This window comes from Dendropsophus ebraccatus, chromosome 5 (genome assembly GCF_027789765.1).
Source record: "Dendropsophus ebraccatus isolate aDenEbr1 chromosome 5, aDenEbr1.pat, whole genome shotgun sequence".
NCBI classification, from domain to species: domain Eukaryota; kingdom Metazoa; phylum Chordata; class Amphibia; order Anura; family Hylidae; genus Dendropsophus; species Dendropsophus ebraccatus.
Genome location: NC_091458.1, coordinates 67,155,034 through 67,169,950, shown reverse-complemented (window position 1 = coordinate 67,169,950; position 14,917 = coordinate 67,155,034). Strand labels below are relative to the sequence as shown.

At 43.9% G+C, this 14,917-nt stretch overlaps 1 protein-coding gene across 3 annotated transcripts in view; it reads right to left on the bottom strand.

Moving 5' to 3' along the window:
- DGKA (diacylglycerol kinase alpha) overlaps positions 1 to 6,393 on the bottom strand; it is a 133,520-nt gene extending 127,127 nt beyond the window's left edge. For 2 of the 3 annotated variants that reach the window (XM_069970484.1, XM_069970486.1), the window contains exon 1: positions 6,127 to 6,393. The gene's annotated coding sequence lies outside the window, so the exon portion shown is untranslated. Of the gene's footprint in view, positions 1 to 4,707; positions 4,729 to 6,126 lie in introns of those variants that run through there. The other variant, XM_069970485.1, reaches the window with a different exon arrangement.
- Positions 6,394 to 14,917: the final 8,524 nt, after the last annotated feature.

Sequence of the window (14,917 nt, the reverse complement as noted above, 5' to 3'; positions counted from 1 at the left end):
CCTGTCAGTCACTCTTGTGGCCGCACTTCCTTGGGGAGCACACGGGGGGGCTATATACTTGGGGGAGCACACGGGGGGTGCTATATATACTTGGGAGAACACACGGGGGGGGCGCTATATACTTGGGGGAGGACACAGGGGCACTATATACTTGGGGAGCACACAGGGGGCACTATATACTTGGGGGAGAGCACAGGGGGGCTATATACTATTGGGGGAGCACAGGGGGGCTATATACTTCTGGGGGAGCACTGAGGGGGGCTATATACTATTGGGGGAGCGCACAGGGGGCTATATACTATTGGGGGAGCACACAGGGGGGCTATATACTGTTGGAGGAGAGCACAGGGGGGCTATATAATATTGGGGGAGCACAGGGGGGCTATATACTATTGGGGGAGAGCACAGGAGAGCTATATACTATTGGGGGAGCACAGGGGGTCTATATACTATTGGGGGAGAGCACAGAGGGCCTATATACTACTGGAGAGCACATAGGAGGGCTATATACTACTGGGGAGCACACAGGGGGCTATATACTACTCGGGAGAGCGCACAGGGGGGGCTATATAATACTGGGGGAGAGCGCACAGGGGGGCTATATACTACTGGGGAGCGCACAGGAGGGCTATATACTACTGCGGGAGCACACGGGGCTGTCTATATACTAGTGGGGGAGCGCACAGGAGGGCTATATACTACTGGTGGAGCGCACAGGAGGGTTGTATATAACTGGGTGAGCACACGGGGGTCTATATACCACAGGGACACCTTAAAACTATGGGGGCACAGAGGGGTGTAACTACTATATAGGGGTACAGGGGACCTAACTACTTCATGTGTTGGAGCCTTAAATCTTTCTCTGGCAGATTCTGGAGAGAGGATTCACAGCCAGGAGAGACTTCAAGGTGGCCCACGCTGGATGGAGAGAAAAAGAAAAGGTGCCAGACTCTGATCGGAGATGACGCCCCCTGTGAGTGACTGGATGTATCTGCACTCTGTTATAGGGTTGTAGTGATAGCGGTCATGATGTGGCAGTATTATGTAATGGTATCATTGGTTATATCTTTCTGTTTTGTTCAGAGCAGTTTTCATGTAATATGTAATATATAATCACTATATGGTGGAAATAGTGTTATAAGCAAGGCTGTGGAGTCGGTAACCCGCAGCTCCGACTCCAACTCCGACTCTCCTCCGACTCCTGCTCCTTCATAAATGGCCAGTCATATACCAGGGGAGTTATTTATGACACTGGCTCAGCAGCTTCTCCCTAATGTCCTACATGATCCTGGGGCGATTTCTGAGGGAATATATAAGGAAAGATATAAAGCTGCTTCTCCTGTGTGTGCAGTGGATGCAGCCAGTCTCCAGCCTCCATGTCCTGAACTACTCACAACTAGACTAGAATGAGCAGGTGGTCTTTTCCTGTTGACAATCTTCTATGTTCTAACTAAATATTCACAATACACACAGAAATACTGCTAACAATGCTAGATCCCTGTGATATAGAGGGGGTCACACACAGTGATATAGAGGGGTCACTGTGGGTGTGGGGGCACACACACAAAGCCTGCTTCAGCCATAGCACACACACAGCCTGCTGCAGCCATAGCACACACAGCCTGCTGCACCCATAAGCGCACACACACACACACACACACACACAGCCTACTGCAGCCATAGCGCACACACACACACACATAGCTGCAGCCATAGAACACTGAAGAAAAACACCACATTGAGGACAGAGGTTACTGCTACTTATGTGTTCTCCTCCTCCTGATCTATATTACACGGGATATCTCCATAGTACACTGCTGCTCATATACAGTCATCCAGCATCCAAGAAGAGAACAGCACAGATCTCCACCCACACAATGGACTCTTCCAGCTCAGAAAAAAAATGCCAAATAGTGACCGACAACTTTTCCTCGACCACCCTTATCTAATAGGGCCAGTGTCCTATTAGAATGTTGCTCATAATATATATTGATGAGCAAAACTTATAAAATTCATATCAAAATTCAATTCTTAATTGTTCTAGGATTTTTTTTTAAAGCTGGAGTCGGAGTCAGTAAATTTTTTCCGACTCCAGCCAAAACTATCTCCGACTCCAACTCCACGACTCCGACTCCACAGCCCTGGTTATAAGGTAACTACTGTATGTATTTGGGCTCTTAATACTGTGTGTGGAGCTCTGAAGCCTGGGGGTGGGGGGGGCGAAAGGAAAGGGGGGGGCACTCTTGAGGGCTGTGCACAGGGCCCACCAATGTATTAAAACGGCCCTGGGTAAGTGTATGGAGGGATACTGGTCTTCGTATAGTGAATGTTATTTAGTAATATATGGTGGTCATGATGTGCTGAAAATATGTACTGGTACTATTTGTATTGTTGCTGGTCATAGTATTCTGGATTTTAGAAATGGTATGCTGGTTTTAGTCACTCTGTGGTGAAGATATTTACCTATCCCATTATTAGTGCTGTTCATGGGTCACTTCCTATACAACTATGTATTCTGATCTCCCACCAAACAGCCAGTGTACACTGCACCTATAACCCTCCAACTACAACAGCTGCAAACACTACAACTCTCAGCATTTATTATCAGTCTGCAGCCCTTAGGATATGCTGGGAAATAAAGTACCAATGACCAGACAACTCAAGGGGTTGTACTTACAGAAACTACAACTCCCAGCATACCCTAAGAGCTTCATAAGTGTAGGGCATTCTGAGAGTTGTAGTTGTTGTTATTATTAAGTGAGTTGTGGTCACAGATATAGATCTATCCAGGATAGGACCACATCAGCATGTCGCTTTTCACTGGTTCTTTATTGATGGTCCCCAGGTATATCTGTGTGCGCCTATAAGGTAAGAGAGTGGCAGTACAATTAAAGTGACACTGTCACCCCATTTTTGCATTCTAACTTCTCTATACAGGTGTAATGGGTAAATTTAGCAGTTGTCATACCTTATTTTATATCATACGTCAGGGTGCTTGTTCAAGTAAAAAGTGATCTTTTATCATCTACAGATTGGGCTAAGTGGGCAGGGCTTCACAGCAGTAGTGCAACAGCCCCGCCCACAGCGCCACCATTGGCCCTACCCCTCCATGACGTCATAGGAACATAGGCCCCGTCCCCTTGCCGACCATTAAAACAGGCTGGCCTTAAGGTCTAGGCCCCACCCTCTCTAGGTCGGCCCATACCAATGGGTGTTGAGGGGGCGGGGCCTATGTGCCAATGATGTCACGGAGGGGCACAATCTGCAGTTGATAAAGATCACTTTTTACTTGAACAAGCTCCATAACGTATGATATAAAATAAGGTATAAAAACTGGTAAATTTACCCATTACACCTGTGTAGAGAAGTCAGAATGCAAAAAGGGGGTGACGGTCACTTTAAGCTATGGGGGGGTTTTGAAGATTTTTTGCACAGGGGCCCTCTACAGTCTGCCCGCCCTTGGTGGTAATGGTAGAAGTCATGATGTGATGGTAATATTGTGTGTGACTATATGCGCATCTACTGGATACATACATAATTTAGGGTCCTCATATCGTTTGTGTAGCCATGGAATCTGAAAGCACAGATATGCATATATCTGTGATGTCAGTTTCTAGATCAACAGCAGTGCATCAATACCTAGTGTGCTGCTGTGTGATGTGGCATCCCACTTTCCGGTTCTCCTGTCCTGCTCTTTGACCCTGCCTTTTCTGGCTGTCAATCACTCTGGATGGGGGCGGCAGCCTGAAGAGAGAGCAGGACAGAGGAGCCGGATCACACAGCAGCACACTAGGTAAGTATACACTGCTGATGATCTGGAAACATACATACACCGGGAGATGTGCAGCTGATAGCCGTAAATTTTACTGCAATCCAAAAGATGCGATCAGCCGAGGATCAGACGTTTTCCTTGACTGACTATCACTTTACTGATTATCAGCCGAAGGAGCATTTCTAGCAACTCTCCTGGCTGAATCGGCCTGTGTTAAAGGTCCTTTATTGTAAGAATATACACTGCCTGAGCCATGTTATCTACCCCTTATCAATATCACTCTTACATTCTAATTTCCACCCATTATTATAATGAGACTTCCATACATTTTACATCTTTCCATTATAGCAGCAATAAAGTGACAATAGTTTCCCCTGCTATTCAGCAGATTGAAGCCTGACTGCTGGATGCTTGTAGAAATACAATAAAAACAAACAGCTATATACTTTGTATGTATTTTTTTTTTCTAACATAGAGGTCTATAGGCCACATATGTATTGCATGCCTATACAGTAGCATATATGGGAGCCTTCCACCCATACAGGGACACCTTCCCGATGTACACCTCCAAAGCATGCTTGAACGCAACATGTCCAGAGCTGAACTCACAGAGGATTGCCCAGCCTGAATTCAGTATATAAAACCAGAATTAAAACTACATAGATACCAATACAGTAAATTATCCCTGAGCTCCCCTCATAACACAGTATTAGCTCCTTTATGTTGCGGACCCCCATAGCTAGCAGATCTATACATAATCTATAGAACCCAGAATCAAGGAATGGTCAAGGTCTCCTTCCAGACCACACACCCAGATCTGTTCTTGTTCAACCATTGACTTCATGTGCATGTCAGGTATAGTGAATGGAATGAGGTAGTAAAAGAAATACAGTAAGATGATAGTATAAGCCGTGTACTGAACATTTCATACATACGTGTCCTGAGACCGCCTGTCAACGTCGGCTGTAGACTTTCAAGTATAAACAGGCGGCGGCATTTCTGTTTATGAATAAGTTATGCAATAAATTCCTGTCAGGGCAATGTCATGTAGGAAAGTATGTTATTGGGCTTGGTCACCATGGCCACTGTCCTGATTACGGTTAATGCCCATTGACGACGTCAGGCACTCTATAAAAGACTGACAGGGTTTTAATTAAAGCGGTATTCCTATCTTACTGCTAGGAATAATGGGGGTCCAACCTCAAAGATCCCCACCAGATGTGAGAGTGGAGGGGATTACCATCCTATATCCAACCCTTTTGCCCCTGGACTAATGGCTTGTGACCGATACTGTGTGGCCAGTCTAGAGTTACGACTATATGCACTATATTAGACATATGCTATGCACAGATCACCGCCAGTCTGTATACCATAAAACTAGTGTGAAATGTAACATTGAAACATGTATCAACAATGTGTGAAATTTCATGGCTTTTTGAATACAGTATATACTGTATCTTCTCCGCCCTGACCACCACATCAATCACAAGGTACAGAAGTTTGCGGACCTGTGCCCTAGACTTTGGCTCAGACGTCACTCTGTGCTGAAGGAAACCAGACCTTACAGCCCTCATCTGCAGGGTAACTCATCTACTAGGACCCGCACAATGTGTTATTGCTGGGGAAAGCTGCTGCCAACTACTGTAAAGCAACACTGCAGGGGAAATCTAGTAATATACAATGGCCACTGGACCCATGGAATACAAAGAGCTGCCAAGTCCAGGGCTGGAGCCTATTATTGGGGCTCTGAATCGGCAATTCCTGCATGTCTGATCACTTATGTACGCCCTAATGGGGCACAATGAATAATTTATTCTAAATAGACGTACACGCTGTACCTGCCCACTATCTGTGCCTGTTCATATGTCGCAGTTTTCTGTATGCATTAACAATATCTACAGCTCTACAATCACATATGAATAATTGAAAACTACCATCATTTTTACACTTCTCTTGCCAGCCGGCTGTGGATGATCACACATCTGACAAGCTGAAGAGCCCTTGGTCACACACCGGACACATCCTGATCACCGGATCCTATCACTTACCTATAAATAACTATTCTAATTCCCAGGTGCCGCCATAGATCAGACATCAGCACAAGCATTCCTGGCTGCAGCCCCTACAGACATGCTGCTACTTGTAGTCCCATACCTGGCCCTGAGCTGCTGCTATGTAATCTTACTGGTTGTGCAGGTTAGAGCTCTGTCCTGTCTTGTATCTCCATGCACATAGCTCTCCCACTGACCACTGGGCTTCATTCAGCAGATGTCAGCAATCTCCTATGATTAGATTACCCATTGCAGCCGCCCATAGAAAAGCCATGGTATAGGCCATAGTCCCCTGGCACTTACCTGGGCAGGGGCAGCTCCTGGCAGGGTCTCCTCTCTCCTCTGCTCACAGGATGTGGCAACAAAACAAAAGCCAGATAAGAGGCGCAGGACGGGCTGAGGCGACGAGGGGGCGGCGGAGAACACGGCAACTCTCTGCCAGGAAGTGAAACTTCACCAATGCAACTCACAATAATGGTGACATGTCTGAGGGGAAGATTAAAGCAGCTCTAGTCAGAGGGCTGGAGAGGCTCCAGCGGCGGCAGTACACACCCTCTGGCCGCTCCCCCTGACACACACATCTGTACTCTGCCTGACACAGCAGAGCTGGGGGGTTCCCTGCCTCCTCCGGACTGATGACGCCGCTCACACGGGGGGAATCCTCACAGAGACGCAGCACACGGCCACCTCTCCAGCGCTGCGGCTTTTCTTCCCTTTCTGCAGAAGTGGACGCCAGTTACTATCAGATAGGATTATTATACTGAGTATGAAGTATCTTCATACATTGTGGTGGTCCCAGAGGGAGACCCCCTGCTGTCACACATAGGGTGGGTTCAGAGTGAGGAATTCTCACGGAAAATGTCAGCGGAATTCCGTCAGCTGTCCGCCCGCACATCTGGGCGCCTTTCCGCCGGCCCCACAGACACCATTCTATGGGCCGGCGTATTCCGCTATACGCTGAAAGAAGTGTCATGTCACTTCTTTCAGCATATCACGGAATACGCCGGCACATAGAATGGTGTCTATAGAGCCGGCGGAAAAGCGCGTGCCCGTGCAGGTGGACAGCTGACGGAAGTGTCATGTCACATTTTCCACGAGAATTCCTCAGTCTGAACCCACCCATATAGAGGATTTCATGGTATTTTCACTCCATTATTTTTTTTTAGGGTATTTTTCCCAAAGGGGAAATGCCCCATTCAGTATGTGACAAGACCCCTGAGTCTCTAAGGGTGTGTTTACACAGAGAGATTTATCTAAAAAAATTCTTTCAAATCAACTGGTGACAGAGATTTGTAAATTACTTTTTTTGAAAAATCTCGTCATCCAGTTTTTATCATCTGCTGTATGCAGGGGCGGATTAACTTTACCATAGGCCCCGGGCTGTTCCCCAAGCCTGGGCCCCCCCCACCCCACTGTAACTATGGCAGCACTAGCCTGGCGTTAATAGTACAGGACAGATAATATCATGATGTCCTGATTTGTGCAAAATTGGCATAAAAAACTGTGATTTTTTGCAAATCATGGCAGAAGTGTAGCCAGGAGACAGTACACCACTCAAAGTTTAAGTCTTTTTGGGTGGTCATGGACCCCCCAGGAGCTCAGGGCCCCGGGCTGCCGCCCGAAATGCCCCTATTATAATCCACTACTGGCTCTATGTCCTGCAGGAAGTGGTGTATTGTTTCAGTCTGGAGAGCAAGAGAGGTTTTCCATGGGGTTTTACTACTGCTCTGGACAGTTCCTGACAATGGACAGAGGTGGCAGCAGAGAGCATTGTGTCACAATGGAAAGAAAACAACACTTCCTGCAGGACATACAGCTGCTGATAAGTACTGGAAGACTTGGGATTTCTTAATAAATTACAAATCTCTGGCACCAGTTGATTTGAAAGAAGAAAACTTCTGGTGAACAACCCTTCTAACCCTTTAAGGACGGGGCCAATTTTCGTTTTTGCGTTTTCGTTTTTTCCTCCTTGTGTTTTAAAGGCCATAGCACTTGCATTTTTCCACCTAGAAACCCACATGAGCCCTTATTTTGTACTTTGCAATGACAGGCTGAATTTTTGCATAAAGTACACTGCGAAACCAGAAAAAAATTCAAAGTGTGCTGAAATTGAAAAAAAAAACGCATTTCTTTTATTTGGGGGGTATTTGTTTGTATGCCATTCGCCCTGGGGTAAAACTGACTTGTTACGCATGTTCCTCAAGTCATTATGATTACAACGATATATAACATGTATAACTTATATTATATCTGATGGCCTGTAAAAAATTCAAACAAATATATGTTCCTTAAAATCGCTCCATTCCCATGCTTATAACGCTTTTATCCTTTGGTCTATGGGTCTGTGTGAGGTGTCATTTTTTGCGCCATGATGTTTACTTTCTATCGGTACCTTGATTGCGCATATACGACTTTTTGATCACTTTTTATTAAATTTTTTCTGGATTTGATGTGACAAAAAAATGCGCAATTTTGCACTTTGGGATTTTTTTGCGCTTACGCCGTTTACCATACGAGATCAGGAATGTGATTAATTAATAATTCGGGCGATTACGCACGTGGCGATAGCAAACATGTTTATTTACTTATTTATTTACTTTTATTTAAAACATGGGAAAAGGGGGGTGATTCAGACTTTTTACTAATAACAATACTTTTCTTTTTTACACATATACTAGAAGCCCCCCTGGGGGACTTCTAGTATATACACTTTGATCTCTCATTGAGATCTTTGCTGTATAGTAATACAGCAAAGATCAATGAGATCGGCACTCGTTTGATTTCGGCTGCTGCAGCCGGGGTCGGCGCCATCTTGGAGCAGACCCCGGCCGGCACCACACACGGAGATTGCTCCCGGAGGAGGGACATATGACTTACCGGTACGTCATATATCCCTAAGAGGTTAATTTACCAATCTGCATGTTTTGGGAGGAAACCCACACAAACACAGAGAGAACATACAAACTCTTTGCAGATGTTGTCCTTGTGGGATTTAAAGTGTACCTGTCGTTATAACTTTCAAAATCGAAATCAACATTAGATGTGAAATAAGAGAGCGGGCAGACAGCGGGAATCATTACCGAGAGTTCGGGTTCGTACGAACCTGAACCGAACTCGGTTCGGACCATCCCTAGATGTGACATTTAAAAAGACTAAAAATTCACTACAACCGCGAGCTACATCAACGCCAAGTTGTGTGAAGCAAGATACATACCCTATTACAGCTGTTTGAGCTAATAACCAGCTCAGTAGTGCAGGGCACCCGGTTATTTTTCTAGAAAAATAAGCATTTACATTGCAAAAGGCAATTTGCAGACTGCAAAGGAGTATGCAGGGCAACCACAGGGTTTGTGAGATATCTGCAGCCCTGCACATGCATCACCAGCATGCTCCAGAGAATAAAAGCAGTCATTCTCAGAATAACATTATATTATGTCATTGGTATTTATTGCAGCAATAGCCTAATCACACAGAATACACATTGAACGTGGGAGGAGTAAACTTTGCGCTGCTTCCTGATGTTTTGGCCTAATACTAAATGCTAAAAATAAAAGGGGGAATTCATAACACATTTTTATGTTAACCCCCATTTTGTTGGGAAAAAAATTGCTGGTCTACGTGAAGTTTGTCAAGTGGGTGGGAAGGGGGCATGGCCTCCATATGCACCAAATTCATTGCAACTTACACCTGCAAACAGCAGAAATTTAAGTTGAAAACTGTTCCAGTCTCGGTTGCATGGTCAGCCTCAGATGCAGCAGATTCATCTAATAAATCCAGTGCAGTGGTCACAGGAAAGTTACATCATAAAAGAGACAGTTTATCCCCCAATATTCTTTATTCACCAAGTAATCATTGCATTAGGGACACGTGCTCTATAATGGATTGGTCAACCTTTCAGAGTGACCACAGCTTGCAGACGTCAGGGAATGCATTTCTCGTCCTTTATGTTCAACTCCACCCATGCCCACTGCAGCAGCTCTGCCAGTTGATGTGGAGTTTTGTTGGAGTGCGAGCAGATCATGCAGCCCATTCCAAAAATGTTTAATGGGGTTTCAGTCTGGTGGGTTTAGTGGCCAAGGCCAAGTGTGCTGGAGAAAAACTGATAAAGAATTGTTTCTCTATTTGGCAATGTATACTGGCCTAAGTGGGCTCCTTATAGACGCCTCCCCTCTTTGTAGTCCCCCCTTATAGATGGCCCCCTCTATGTAGTCCCCCTTACAGATAGGGCCCTCTCTGTTTAGTCTCTCTTTTAGATGCCCTTCCTCTGTGTAGTGCCCCTTACAGATGGTCCCCCTCTCTCTTTAGTCTTCATTATAGATGTCCCCCGTAAGTGCTGTCCCCCTTATAGATGGCCCCATTCTGTGTTGTCCCCCTTATAAATAGCTCTTACGTGCAGACAAAATAAAAAAAAGTAAAAGCAACTCACCTAACCACATGCTCCTCCGTTGCTGCAGCTCTCCTAGCTCAGCTTTCTTCCAGCACAGGCAGCATGTGTTAGACATGCTGCCTATGCCGGAAATCCCGGCCAGCTGGCAGTTGTGTGTATGCCTTTAAGATGCACATGCAACTAACTGAGTGCCGGGACTGGTCAACTCACCGAGGAATCCAGGACACACTTTTGTGCATCGATCATTGCTGAGTGAACCATGAAAACAGCTGGGCCCCTAGAGGAGACCTGGGCCCCAGCACTGTCCTGTGACAATGCCCTCTTGCTTTGGAGACCCCTTTGTAGCTCCATAGGTGATATATCCACACTAACCACAGTTATACCAGCAGCTTTCATTTTGTGGTGTCCTTGTGGTGAAGCATTGTGGGTTATTTCAGCCCTGTATGAATGAACCCCACCAAATTAGCTCAGGCAGAAATACTGAAAAAGTAAACCCAATTTTTTCTGCTATATTTGTTTAGTTGTTCATACTGTACACCATGCTGTCTGCAGGGTTGTTCAACCTGCATTTATGTACCACAACTCCACCGTTTATATACAGTATGTGCTCAGATTAGCCATGCCCTAAAACCACAGGAAACAAACATTTGCACAGGTTAAAATTTAACCTATATGATCCATCTGCAGAAACTATGGAACAAATGAACCTGTCCTATATTGTTTAAATGATTATATAAAGGTAATAGTGAAAATCTCATTATAAATTATAGAAATATTGTAGAGGGCTTGCTTAAAAAAAAAAAGTGAATATTTTAACAGTTTAACAGTTTTATTACAGTTCCTTAAGCCAGCTCACTGTGGTTTATATGAAGAAGGACTGACAAGCGAAGTGTATGTAGAAGGAACATGTAGGTTGATAGTGTCCTGTACATTGTCACTATTTCAAGCAATCACAGGGGAGACAAAAGCAACAGCAAGTATTGAGAGATGGCATGCCAGTAGTGGCCATGGACCGGACAGCAGCTTCACTGCATTTGTAAAATGGCAGAAAGCTAAAATGGACCTTTGGCTCCACTGGCAAAGAAAAGGCTCAAAAAAGGTTCTATTAGGGTATATGCACACTACGGAAATCACATGGATAACTTGCTGCAGATTCTGACGCCCATCCCTGTGCTCCTGCTTCACTCTCCGCCGATCCCATTGACTCCATTCTATGGTCAGGTGGATTCGGCTGTCCGCCCCAAAGAATTGACATGACAATTCTTTGGGCAGATGGCGGAATTTGCCTGTGCATAGAATGGAGTCTATAGGTCTGGCAGAGAGTGAAGTAAGAACGCGCGGACAAGCGGCGGAATTGTTTTGTTTTAAATAATGATAATTATTTGCCATTAAATGGCAGCCATCCACTCAATTTCAATTGTGTGGGAAAATAGCGTTCTGTGTTTTCAATCCACTCCCTGTTTTGGTTGCAAAATACTGACCAGAATACTGAGTGAGAACATAGCCACAAGGTGATTTATCATTAATTTAACCATTTCCCAAAAAACGCACATTTTGGATAGGGAACATTTCATATAACACTTTCATTTTAACATTACAGCCACAATGAATATAATTGGTATTTACAATTTCTTTTATTTATTACACTATGAGGCTATGTTCACACTATATAAAAAGGAACAGCCGTAATTCATATCAACTGCCATTGTTGTACAAACAACTGTCATTATTTTTAAAACAACCTGAGGCTATAATGGCCATTGTTGCAAAATAATGGCCATTATTAATGATCATGATCATTAATAACAGCTGTTGTTTTGCAACAATTGCCCTTATTTGCCCTTATTTTTACCTAGTGGGAGCATAGCCTAAATATATATAATAGATACATTATAGACCAAGCTGGAGTAGGAGTGTGTGAACATTTATTGTACTGCATGGTATTTCAGTAAAAAGAAATCTATGTGATTGGTTGCTGTGGGCAGTCTACACCAGTCTATATAGTAGCATGTGTCTGCATTAAGCACAGCTTAGTAGAAGAGTCCTTGTTGTTCTAACCTAATGCCACTTAAGAATTATGGAGGCCACTGTGCTCTTGGAACGTTTTAATGCACCAGATATTTTTTCTCCCCTTTTTTAAAACTCAATCTACACAATCCTGCCTCTGTGCTCTATGGGTAGCTGCTTCCTCCTCTTGGCTTGGTTTTTGCTCTGATATACATTGTCATCAGTGAGACCTTATATAGACAGGTTCTGTGTCTTTGAAAATTAGGTCCAATCAGCTGAATTTACCACCGGTGACTCCAGTCGAGGTGCAGAAACATCTCATAGATGATCAGGAGACAAGGGAGACCCCCCAAGCTAAATCTCAAGTATCATAGTAAAGGATCTGTATTAGTGATGAGCGAACTTGCCGAACGCTTGGCAGTTGTCTCTATGTTTTCTACATCTTCCTAGGGCAACATCCAACTTCTCTAGCCACTGGGAGTCAAATAGTACCCGAATGTTCGGCAAGTTTGCTCATCACTAATCTGAATATACCTGGGTCTTGTGTCACAGATGTCTGGAAACACTGATACCTCTGATTGGTGAACTGTCTGTCAAATCATACAGACATTAGTGTCAGGTTGTGGGAGTTGGGATCCCTGGCAGCCTAGCATTTCGGAGTTACATCTGGTGGAAGATTTAGATGAGCTGCTAATGTTCCATAGCTGGCCATCATTGTTTGGTCTCACCTGCATCACCAGGGTTCCCTGAATATATTTCCTGTGTTTCCTAAACTGTTTTCATGTTCACTGAATTCTGATTTTGTACTGCACTACTGTATGTGTATGACCTCGGCTTGTTCTTTGGTTCTGGTATTATTTTCCGACTTGATTCCTGATGTCGCTCTTTCAGCTTTTGACCCTTGACTTCTTACTTGGACTTGTGTTTGAGGCTTATCGTTGCATGGCTGGTTTTGTGACTTTGACAGTCGACCATTCTTTTCCTGATGGCCCTGTTGGGGACTGCCACCTAGGGTAGGTCATCCAAGTAGGCAGGAACAGTGGGCTGGGTTCTACTCAGAGCTCAGTGTGACCCTGCAGATGTGACAGTTACATAGTCAGATTGGGGATTGTTTCATTGGGTCAAACCTTTTTAATGGCATCTGATCACATAACATGGCACCCTTTTCTAGGACCTATCAATATACCCAGTGAAAGTCTAGCATGTACACAGCAGCTGATATGCATGAGCACAAGCAGTGTAGAAAACTAAAGAGCATGATGTTCTAAAAGGAATAGAGAAAAAAGTAGAAAACAGCATTTCTCACTCAAAATGTTACAATCAGCCTTATGATCTGTCCGTTGACAATCTCTTCCTGACCTTTTAGATACTGTAATATGCTGACGTGACCTGGATAAAGATAATATTTTTATACAGACAGTGGCATAGTACATTGAACAATGTTCTCAACCATTTTTATTATTAAAACAAAATAGAAAATTCTTCTGTCCATTATCTTTTGCTTTGTAAGTATAATTTCTCATAGCCATTACAATCTATAACTTATAATTCACTCTCCTTTATGGTTAAACTGGTTCCAAGAATGTCTTCAAGGATTCAATATAACCTAGAATTTTCTTTTATTTAAAGGGGAAAAATATGGCTACTTTATTCCAGAAACACCACCCTCCTGTCCTTAGTTTGGATGTGGTTTTGCAACTTAATTCCATTAAAGTGAATGGAGCTTACAGAGAATCAAATTTTTCTGTTGTACTACCCAGTCGGCACTGATGTGGAGATGCCGGTGGCTGCCTGGTTCCTGCAATCTGCACTGTTCTCTTCATTTGCACCGGGCCGACTCTATGCAATGGAGGTTAGCCTGGAGCCAAATGGATCTCTGCCAACTAGGTAGTGAACTCATTATTGGAACTGGTACATTCGCTTTAACTGTAATAGTACACATAACCTGGGGGTAGTTGTTGTGCTGGTTTTGCAAGAATTTAGCGCAAAAAATGAAAAGTAAGACCTGCATGGGAGTAGCGTAAGGCCTTTCTGTTCAGACCTACTGCCAACAGAGATATGAATGTGGTGCTCAGTTAGCCTAACAGGAGTTTGGAGACACAGGACAAGCCCCAACCCCAAGTCTGGAGACCCCCAGTAAAAGCATTATTGTGGGATATAAGACCAGTGGTTGGCCTGGACCTGGATTCATATTACCTATATCTGAAAATGGCCTCAAACAGTGTTTTATCAGTAGAAAGACCACATGCATGAGGAATATATTTGGCACAATCATGGCACTGATGTTACACACCTGTAGAGCCTGTGAAAGTCCAGAATGGCATGTTTTATGTGTTTTTGCCATGATTGTATTAATAAACAGTCCAATAAAAAGTTCATTGGCTTCTCACCTTTTGAATGCAATAAACACCATTTCACGTTTCTTTTTGAGACCGGAAGATCTATGTTAATCACACACAGATTTTTCAATATAATTTTTTCTACTATTGCCAGTTAGAGATAACAGTAAATGTAAATAGACTGTAATTTTCATTTAACCATCCATCATGACAGAAATTACCCTTCACTTTACTCATTGTGGCCTACAAATAAATACAACAGATCCATCAGAAAATAGATTCCTGCTCTCAAAAAAACTTCCTGTAAAAACTGTCCTTTTTTAAGATAAAAGAAAAAAAATATGAATCCGAAATTTTTGGC